This window comes from Arachis ipaensis, chromosome B3, assembly GCF_059453495.1.
Source record: "Arachis ipaensis isolate K30076 ecotype BB chromosome B3, ASM5945349v1, whole genome shotgun sequence".
NCBI classification, from domain to species: Eukaryota; Viridiplantae; Streptophyta; class Magnoliopsida; order Fabales; family Fabaceae; genus Arachis; species Arachis ipaensis.
In genome coordinates, this window is record NC_142438.1 from 30,137,166 (window position 1) to 30,148,866 (window position 11,701).

General features: G+C 34.3%; 1 non-coding gene across 1 annotated transcript; it reads left to right on the forward strand.

Moving 5' to 3' along the window:
• Nucleotides 1-394: 394 nt before the first annotated feature.
• Nucleotides 395-502, forward strand: LOC148570178 (small nucleolar RNA R71). Its single transcript, XR_015908844.1, has one exon. It is a non-coding gene; the product is annotated as a small nucleolar RNA R71 (small nucleolar RNA).
• The last annotated feature ends 11,199 nt before the right edge of the window (nt 503-11,701 follow it).

The following is an 11,701-nucleotide window of genomic DNA, read 5'->3' on the forward strand; positions in this document are numbered from 1 at the left end:
TATTACTTGGACGACCCAGTGCACTTGCTGGTTAGTATTGCGGAGTTGTGAAAAAGAATTGAGATTATGAACGTGCGTACCAATTTTTTGGCACCGTTGCTGGGGATTGAACAATCACGATTTCGTGCACCACTTGCTGAGTAAATATTTTATTCTGAGCCAATATGGCATTCAGAGTTTCAATTTTAAGAACTCCCTTCTTCTGAGGCGTCCCATTGTTCACAGGATTCCTCTCAGAGGTGTACATGAACTGGTTATTTGCAACCATTTCAATGAGTTCTTGAGCTTCTGTAGGGGTTTTCAGATGAAGAGATCCTTCTGCAGAATGGTCCAATGACATTTTTGACAACTCAGATAGACCATCATAGAATATACATATGATGCTCCATTCTAGAAGCATGTCAGTAGGACACCTTTTGATCAGTTGCTTATATCTTTCCCAAGCTTCATAGAGGGATTCTCCTTCCTTCTGTCTGAAGGTTTGGATTTCCACTCTAAGCTTGCTCATCTTTTGAGGTGGAAAGGATTTAGCCAGGAAAGCACTGACCAGCTTATCCCAAGAGTTCAGGCTTTCCTTAGGTTGTGAATCCAACCATGTTCTAGCTCTGTCTCTTACAGCAAAAGGGAAAAGCATAAGCCTGTAGACCTCGGGATCAACTCCATTGGTCTTGACAGTATCACAGATTCGCAAGAATTCAGCTAAAAACTGATGCGGATCTTCTATTGGAAGTCCATGAAACTTGCAATTCTGCTGCATTAGAGAAACTAATTGAGGCTTAAGCTCAAAGTTGTTTGCTCCAATTGCAGGAATTGAGATGCTTCTTCCATCGAAGTTGGAAAAGGGTGCAATAAAGTCACCAAGCATCTTCCTTGCATCTCCACCATTGTTATTGGGTTCGGCCATCTCCTCTTTCTTTTCAAAAAATTCTGTCAGGTCCTCCCCAGAGTGTTGTGTTTTAGCTTCCTCTTGAGAGTCCTTTCAGGTTCTGGATCAGCTTCAACAAGAATGTTCTTAGCCTTGCTCCTGCTCATATGAAAAAGAAGGGAATAGAAAATATAGAATTCTCTATGTCACAGTATAGAGATTTCTTTATGTGAGTAGAAGAAGAGAAGAATAGAAGAATGAGAAGAGAGAAATTCGAACAAAGAGGAGAAGAGGTGGTTCGAATTATGAGTAGAAGAAAAGTGTTAGTAGATAAATAAATAAATAGAAGAAGGTGAGATGAGGAAGAATTTCGAAAATAAAATAAAATAAAATAAAAATATTTTTATTTTTATTTTAAATATTAGTTATAATTCGAAATTTAAAAAGAAAAATTAAATTAAATTAAATTAAAATTTAAAACAATTAGTTAATTAAAAAAGAATTTTGAAAAAGAGGGGAGGAGTTTTCGAAAATTGGAAAGAGAAGAGTAGTTAGTTGGTTTTGAAAAAGATGTGATTGAAATAGAAAACTTTTAAAATCAAACAAAAAGTTAAGAGGTTAATTGAAAAATATTTGAAAATCAATTTGGAAAAGATAAGAAGTTAGAAAAGGGATTTTGAAATTAATTTTGAAAAATATATGATTGAAATTTATTTTGAAAAGGATTTGAAAAGGAAATTAAAAAGATTTGATTTTTTGAAATTAAAGTTGATTACTTGACTAACAAGAAACTAAAATATATGATTCTAAAATTTAAAGATTGAACCTTTCTTAATAGGCAAGTAGCAAACTTTAAAATTTTTGAATCAATCACATTAATTGTTAGTAAAGATTTTGAAATTATGAAATGTAATTAAGAAAAAGATTTTGAAAATCATTTTTAAAGTTTTCGAAAATCACAAGAGAAAAATGAAAAAGATTTGATTTTTGAAAAGGGTTTTGAAAAGATAGGATTTTTAAATTGAAAATTTGACTTGACTCATAAGAAACAACTAAATTTTAAAAATTTTTTGAATAAGTCAACTCAAATATTCGAAATTTATGAGAGAATAAGGGAAAGATATTTTTTTATTTTTGAATTTTTAATGAAGAAAGAGAAAAACACAAAAAAGACACAAGACATAAAAATTATGAATCAAAACAAGAAAAATAAGTAAGAACACTTTGAATGTCAAGATGAACATCAAGAACATGTTTTTTTGAAAATTTTTAAGAAAAGAAAAATATGCAAGACACCAAACTTACAAATTTTTATTCTCTAGACACTAATAATTCAAGAATGCATATGAAAACAAGAAAAGACACAAAACAAGAAAATGCAAAGATCAAACAAGGAAATTCATCAAGAACAACTTGAAGATCATGAAGAACATCATGCATGAGTTTTCGAAAATTTTTAAGGAAAATTAAAAAGATGCAATTGACACCAAACTTAAAAAATGACACTAGACTCAAACAAGAAACATCAAACTTTTGGTTTTTTTTTTTTATTTTATTAAATTTTTTTAGTATTTTTTGAAAATTAATTTTAAAAAAGAAAATAAGGATTTCAAAATTTCTAATGAGAATTCCAGGAATCATAATCATGCAAGGTTAGTCTAAAAACTCCGGTCCAGGAATTAGACATGGCTTACTAGCCATCCAAGCTTTCAGTGAAAACTCCGGTCCAAAGCACTAGACATGGCCAATAGCCAGCCAAGCTTTAGCAGAACATTACATACAAAAGATAAATTGCTGAGAAAGACAAAGAAGCTCTTCTAAGGATAGTTGAAACCTCGGTCCAAAAGGTTAGACATGGCTTAACAGCCAGCCAGGATTCAACATATCTCATGAAACTCTAGAATTCCTTCTTAAAAATTTTGAAGAACATAGAATAATTTATATTTTTTTGAAAATTTTTCGAAAACAAAAAGAATAAAAACAAAAACTTAAAATTAAAATAAAATTACCTAATCTGAGCAGCTAGATGAGCCGTCAGTTGTCCAAACTCGAACAATTCCCGGCAACGGTGCCAAAAACTTGGTGCACAAAATCGTGATTGTTCATTCCCCAGCAACGGCGCCAAAAACTTGGTACGCACGTTCATAATCTCAATTCTGTTTCACAACTCCGCACAACTAACCAGCAAGTGCAGTAGGTCGTCCAAGTAATAAACCTTACGTGAATAAGGGTCGATCCCACGGAGATTGTCGGCTTGAAGCAAGCTATGGTCATCTTATAAATTTCAGTGAGGCAGATTCAATTGGTTATGAGGTTTTGATAATTAAAATATAAATAAAATATAAAATAGGATAGAGATACTTATGCAATTCATTGGTAGAAATTTCAGATAAGCGTATGGAGATGCTTTGTTCCTTCTGAATCTCTGCTTTCCTACTGCTTCCATTCAATCATTCATACTCCTTTCTATGGCAAGCTGTATGTTGGCATCACCGTTGTCAATGGCTACTTCCCGTCCTCTCAGTAAAAATGGTCCAAATGCGCTGTCACCGCATGGCTAATCATTTGTCGAATCTCGATCATGTTGGAATAGGATCCATTGATCCTTTTGCGTCTGACACTACGCTCAACACTCGCGAGTTTGAAGCTCGTCACAGTCATCCCTTCCCAAATCCTACTCGGAATACCACAGACAAGGTTTAGACTTTTCGAATCTCAGGAATGACCGCCAATAATTCTAGCTTATACCACGAAGACTCCGATCTTTTGGAATGGAGGCTAAGAGATACACGCTCGATATAAGGTAGAACGGAAGTGGTTGTCAGGCACGCGTTCATAGGTTGAGAATAGTGATGAGTGTCACGGATCATCATATTCATTATGTTGAAGTGCAAACGAATATCTTAGAATAGGAATAAGCTTGAATTGAATAGAAAAACAATAGTACTTTGCATTAATTCATGAGGAGCAGCAGAGCTCCGCACCTTAATCTATGAAGTGTAGAAACTCCACCGTTAAAAATACATAAGTGATAGTGGTCCAGGCATGGCCGAATGGCCAGCCTCAAAGGTCTAGGGACTAAACGTCCAAAAGATGGTCAAAAAGACTTTCTAAAATAAATCACTAAAAGTTGTTTTTATACTAAACTAGTAGCTAGGGTTACAGAAGAAAAGTAATTGATGCAGAAATCCACTTCTGGGCCCACTTGGTGTGTGCTTGGGCTGAGCATTAAGCTTTCATGTGTAGAGACTCTTTTTGGAGTTAAACGCCAGGTTGTAGCTTGTTTCTGGCGTTTAACTCTGATTTGCAACTTGTTTCTGGCGTTTAACTTCAGAATAGGGCAGGAAGTTGGTGTTTGAACGCCAGTTTGCGTCGTCAAAACTCGGGCAAAATATGGACTATTATATATTGCTGAAAAGCCTTGGATGTCTACTTTCCAACGCAATTGAGAGCGCGCCAATTGAGTTTTTGTAGCTCTAGAAAATTTATTTCGACTGCAGGGAGGTCAGAATCCAACAGCATCTGCAATCCTTCTTCAACCTCTGAATCAGATTTTTGCTCAGGTCTCTCAATTTCAGCCAGAAAATACCTGAAATCACAGAAAAATACACAAACTCATAGTAAAGTCCAGAAATGTGATTTTTATTTAAAAACTAATTAAATCATACTAAAAACTACTTAAAAATAATGCCAAAAAGCGTATAAATTATCCGCTCATCAATATGCTTTGAATCACATTAAAAAAATTATAAATCTTGACTAACTCATGAATTATAATATGTGTAACAAGCTTATACTTATATACGTAATATAAAGTCTAGAGTCTCATAGGTCAACTGAATGATAATACCTGACAATTAGCATTAGTCATGACGTGTTGAGAATTAAGTCGTTACATAAAAGAGGTTGGTAGTGAGCAGTTTCCATGGTGGCTACAAGAAATAGAGGGATGGAAGATGACTCAAAAGACAACGGCAACAGTGGAAGAAGTGGTGGATCTAGTGATCAAATAGGGAAGGATGAATGTGTATATCTGTTGCTTTGTCTATGATCTGTATGTATTTTACAGAAAAGAAAAAAGGATAAAAGGAAAAGGTTGAGTGAAGAGGAGAGAGAATAGAGAAGGGAGAAGGAGGCATTGTTTGTCATTTTCATCAAGTCTGTTTGTCAACTTCTCATCACTTTTCATCAATGAAATGGAATCACTTGACGGTAGGTTATTTTTGTCAAATTTTAAAAATATTTTGTAATTATTTTATTATTAACATCTTTTTTAAAACTTTCTTTGTCGGTGTCTGAATTTTTTGGATATCATTTTGATAGTTAACTCAAAAAATGAAATCAGATTTTCTTTAGAGAGATAATATTATTTTAATGAAATACATGTTAAAATATAAAATATATATTAAAATTGAGTTGAACAATATATATATATATATATATATATATATATATATATATATATATATAAATATATATTAATTGATTTAGTGATTGATTTTTATATGTACGTGACGTGCTTTAAAAAATACTATAACAATCATTTTTATGTTTAATTTTTAATTTATTTTAATATTTATATTAAAGTAATTAAATTTGAGAATTCAATTAAACCCCTAATTTAGTTTAAGTAAACTAAAAGTCAGAATTATATATATATTAAAAAATGATCACAAATTAATTATTATGCAACTTTATTATCACTAATTCCGCAAATTTATTATTTCGCAAATTTATTATCACTAATTCCATTAAATTGAATAAATATTACATTCATGATTTATATATTAAATTTGTTGTTTTTTCATTAACAAAAATTTTTTATACCAATATTATGTAAATGTTATTATATTAAACATTGATAAGCAATTTAATATCAAATTCTTTTTTTTTTTTCTTTTGAAGAATGTAACCGCTATAATGTACAGCACATAGCAGCAAAGCATATGCTACATAATAATAAAAACATTTAACAAATGAGATCAAAGATACAAGATATAAGATACAACATACATATTCATCCAAGATTTTTTGTTGTGATTATACAATTTAAACCAGTAGTGTACTAAATTATCAAATTTTTTAATGCTAATTTCAAAACTAAAACTTTATGCACAGTTAGTTATTTTACTTGATAATAATATACCTTTTAGAATAGAATTCTATTCTAACACTTAAATAAATTACAAATTATTATCAAACAAAAGCAAAAATTATGTTGACACTGATTTTAAATTTAAACATTCTTATTTATTTGAATTGAATTTTTATGTGTAAAAAGAATTTCATCTTTTTTATTTTTAATAAATTAAAAATATGTAAAAACATAATTGATGATAATAAATTTGTTATTCTTTATACATTTAACTTTTTTGGTTTATATATATATATATATATATATATATATATATATATATATATATATGTCCCAGCAATAATTGTGAGAAGCTATATGACTCAATTCCAACATAATTACTCGAATATAACTGACTCTTTTGGATACTTGAATATTTTTCAACTCTTCTGATCTGTAATCAATCCTATTTTTGATAGGAGCAGTTGACAGTCAAATTCTATTTTTCTCATTATTTTTGTATATTCTTTTTAATAATCCATATTTGTAGTAATGAAATACTTTTGTTCCTCCCAAAAATAAAAAAGAGTAAAAGACAAATAGGTCCCTGACCTTTTAAAATGCGGACATTTTCGTCCCTCAAGATTGAAAAATATATTTCGATCCCCCACGTTTTAAAACGGCCGACAATTATACCCTTCCGTCCGTTTTGGGCCAAAAACAGCAACGGAGCCAGCTGACATGGAGGGGTAGTAAATGACGTGGCCGTTACACTTGTTGAAGTGGATTGGGACGAAATCTTAGTGGACAAATTTGTCCCTTATGTGCAAAACGATGCCGTTTCCACCAGTGAGCCCTATTTCATCTAAATGCTAGGTGGAAGTCATGGCCGCTGCTGGTGCGATCGTCCATGATGAGTGAGGGGGTTCTTCATGCACAAGACCTGGACGAGGATCTTCATGCGCTGTTGCAGGAGGATGTGATCGAGATGGGGTTGTGCCGAAGTGCTTCTGCGGCGTTTATGCCATTCTTTACAAGTCAAGAACAGCATCTAATCCCAAGAGGATATTTTTTGAGTGTCCATTCTTCAAGGTGAGCGATTATTTTGATAGTAGTTGGATGAGACTGTTCTGTGTCTAATTATGGCGTTATCTGAAAAATTGCTCTAGGTTAAAGAACGGTGTTGCCAGTACTTTGTCTGGCTTGATGAACACTTGAAAAAAATTAAGGCCATGGAGTCTGAAGCATTGGGTGCTGTGGATGATGTTGGAGGTGTAGACGTTGAAGATCAAGTGGTGCAAAGTCAGGAATTGAAAAAAAATTCAACTGGTGCAAAGTCAGGAACTGGAGAAAAAATGAAAGAGTTGGAGAGGAAACTGTTATGTATGGAGAATGAGAAAAAAATGAGTATGTGGCATATTGCTTGATTAGTGTAGTTGTTTTTGTTGTTTCTGTATGTTTTTTAAAGTGGTGAGGATGAATTGATGTACAATGTTGATGATGTAATGAAAATTGCCATTGTTGGCTATTTAATGAAAATTGCCATTGTTGAACAAGTAAAAAATACTGTGAATCAGCTATTATATAAGGTAGTACTTCTGCATAGATTATGACCAAAATGTAAATAACAATGTATCTGTCTTAATCCAAAACATAACAGCATAGGTTTGCCACAAAATAACAAAACATCTGGTTGGCATATAAACAAGTTTGCCAAACTACGATAAGTAGACAGTGTTGTTTAATTCATACTAAAGACTAGGACAAAAAAACAAAAATTCATTCAGTAGTGTTCAGTTCTTCTGATTGTTGGATCCAGGAGTTGGGATGAAATTCATTCCTATGGCCTCACTGCCAGCGACTTTCAAGGTCTCCTCTGATGTAGCGACACTGGCACTGGTGCTTTGAGTCTGGGTTGTATCTGGGGGTGGAGTTGGTGGTGAATTTGAAGGTGGATTTGCACTGTTCGGGGCCTTCTGATTGTCTGCTTGGGTCTGAATTTAGAGGCAGCAGCTGGAGTTTTGGGTTGCCCCATTCTTGGCAGCTGGGATGGAGGCCTAAATGGAGGTTGGACTAGAGCAGATGGTGTTGTTGCTGCAGCATTCTGGCTGATGACATCATTCTGCAAAAGTAACTGATGCGTGAGCATTTTGTCTATCTTTTCCTAGTGAATTTGCATCTAATTTGTTGAGTTTAATTAAGAATCAATTATATTTTAGCCACTATGGATGCTATTTTGAGTTTTGTGCAATTTTATTTAATTTAGGTAGCATTCGGATGGATTTGATGAAGTTTCTGCAGAGAAAGAGAAGAAGCCAAGGAGATGACCAGTGAATATCGACGCGGACACATGGCTCATGCGACCGCGCGGAATGGAGGAAATCGCAATGACACGATCGCGTGCCTGACGTGATCGCGTGGACTGAAATCTGCACAAATGACGCGAACGCGTGGACGACGCGGACACGTCATATGCGCCACGTGCAAAAAACGCAGAAAAACGCTGGGGGCAATTTCTGGGCTGTTTTAACTCAATTTTCAAGCCCAGAAAACACAGATTAGAAGCTGCAGAATGGACAGAACAAGTGGTCCCCACCCATCAACTGAAGATCTGTTAATTAATTCAAATTTAAATTCAAATCTTAAATTAGGAAAAGATATTATTTTAAGTTTAATTTTAAATATTAGATTTTAAATTTATTAGGATTAGTTATAAAAAGGGATCTGATGCCATCAGATTGGAGGTCTGTACATTTTACCTGAATCCTTATTTTCTCTTTTCCATGAGCAACTAAACCTCCACTGTTAAGGTTAGGAGCTCTGTCTATTTCTATGGATTAATTTTATTGTTTTTTCTATTTTATTTATGTATGGATTTATAATTTAAGAATTGTTTTCGCTCTTTATTTTATGAATTTGGGTGGAACGGAAGTATGACCCTCTTTCTATTTGAGTTCCTGTAAAACTTGGAAAAGCTCTTTACTTGAACAACAGCTTGAAAACATATTCTCCTAAATTTTAATTATTTGGACTTAACGGGATACGTGACATATAATCCTTTTATTTTTGGGTAATTAGAGTTTTTGTGGCATATAAACTGGAATTTGATTATCACCCTCTAATTGGAATTAATTGACCAAGGAATTGGCTGTTGATGAATTTTAGAGGAGACTAGAAAGGTCTAAGGAATTAAGGTCTAGTCACATATAGTTTGCCATAAATTAAATCCTACATGATTAAAATAGTTAGTTAGAAAAATTAATCCGAAAAAATAGATAACTCTGAAACCTTAACTATCTTCTCCATATTTTATTCCCAACTTATTTATCTGCCTATCTTTAATATTTTTTATATTGTTTAATGTCTTTTATACTGCATCTCAACACTATTTTCTGTTTGTCTAACTAATCCTATCAAATGTTATTGTTGTTTAATCCATCAATCCTCGTGGGATCGACCCTTACTCACGTAAGGTATTACTTGGTACGACCCGGTGCACTTGTCGGTTAGTAAGTGTGGTTGTAAATTACCGCACCAAGTTTTTGGCGTCGTTGCCGGGGATTAATTGTGATTAACAACTATTAGTTGTTTGATTGCTTAGATTAGGCATTTTAATTTTTATTTTAATTAAATTTTACTTTTAAATTTTCGAAAAAAAAAAATTTTTACGTTTATATTTTTTTCCGTTACACTTCCCTTTTTTTTTCTTCTTCTTTCGTTCCCCCCTCCCCTGTTACGTTGTCCTTTCTTTTTTTTCTTTTATTATTTAAATAAAAAAATATATATAAAATAAAAAAAATCTACAAATATTTTTTTTAATTTCTGAAATTAAGTTTGGTGTCCCCTTAGTTGTTTATTCTTCCTAGTTATTTTATTTATTGAGTTTAATTCTCCTCTATGTTCTTTCTTCTTTGCTTGCTTGTCAACCACATGGTGCGTTTAATCCTATTTGGTGTTTTGTGCTAAGGAAAAATAATGGAGAGAGATTATATGGGTTACTACTCACACCCGAGTAGTGATTCATATCATTATGAATGGGGAACTACCCAAATTTTGGTTGGCAAGGTCAAAACCAAAGAAACTTCAGTGCTCCATGTTCCAACTATCAAGAGCCACCACCTCCCTATTCATATCAAGAACCACCATCTCCATATACATACCAAGAACCATCATTTTTCTACCCATATCAAGAGCCACCATCTACATATTCTTCCCAAGAGCCATCCTCTTTTTACTCTTATCAAGAACCATCACCTCCTCCTTATTCATTTCAAATACCATCAGATATTGAGCTTCTCATGAAAGAATTCTTACATGATATAAAGACAAGTGTCAAAAATATAGAGAAGCATGTGCAGTCGATTATCAAGTCACAGGAAGAGGAGCAAGCAAATTCCTTCTCAAGAGATATAATGCAAGATCCTATAGAAGAAAGTGAGGAAATCAATCAAAGGAGTTCATACTCCAGTAAATTAGAGAACTTTCCACCCTCACATATGGAAGAAGAGGAAGATGCACAACCTCCCATGCCTTGGTAAGCAATGAAGAAGAGATTGAATTAGAAGAGAGCTACCAAGAAGAAGAGGTTGAAATTGAGGAAGCTTGCAAAGAGATGGTAGAATTCAAAGAAGAACACAAGGAAGTGGAGCTTGCAAGACCTCTTCCAAAGCCATCACCATCCAATACAATATTCAAGTGGGTAAAATTCCTATCCTTAACCTTTACGTTCCCACTTGAATATGGGCTACTAGAGACGGATGGTCAACTTAGAGCTCTTTGTGGCATTAAGAGTAAGAGGAAGATGGTTAGTGGTAAGAGTTGTCAAGCAAGGTTCAATATGGTTGCATGCTCCAAATTGAAGTGCAAGGATTGGTGTAGAACTCAATTGAATGGGTCTAGAAGGTTGTTTAGATGTCTCTGTGAGAATTCAGATCAATTGCCACCCGGTGGGAACAATGGTGATCCACAAGAAGACGGATGTAAGAGCAAGGTTTGGAACCCTGAGATTCATTCCCACAATCAACACTCTTGGGGTCTTGTCACTTGCTTTAACTTGCTCAAAGGCGTTATGCGCCTAGTTTGGGATCCCGGTAGCCATTGGAATTACAAACATTGGTGGAGATTTCTAGATCAGTACAAGCACAAGCCACCATGACAAGAAGCTCACAACAAGTCCAACTTAAGGACTTTAACTAAAAGTGCTTGGTGGGAGACAACCCACCGTGGTGTGATTATTCCTTTTCATTCTTAGCTTTATTTTGTTTTATTTTTATTAGTAGTAGTTTTCTTACCTATTTGATTTTTATTAAGTTCTTACTAATTTTCTGATCATGCAGCTATTTTATCACAGCAACCGAACACCTCAGGCTAAAAAAAAAAAGAAAGGCACACGACGCGCAAGCGTCATTGACGCGAACGCGTCAATCATGTGTGCGTAAAAAATAAAAATTGACAGAGAGTTGCGCAGGAGTGGCACCAGAATGAAGCCTTTCGCACACACAAGCCCATGCGGACGCGTACCCCACGCGTGCGTGTCATTCATGATTTTGCCACTTCACGCGACCGCGTCATCGACGCGGACGCGTGACATGAAGAATCGACGTAAAAGGTGTCTGGACAGAGAGTTGTGCTGGCTTGAGGCAAGATGTGTGCTAAAAGCACAAATTTGGTCACGCAGACGCGTGCCCAACGCGTCCACGTCATTTGCATAAATGGCCATGCACGCGAACGCGTGCATGACGCGAACGCGTCGTATGAGAATT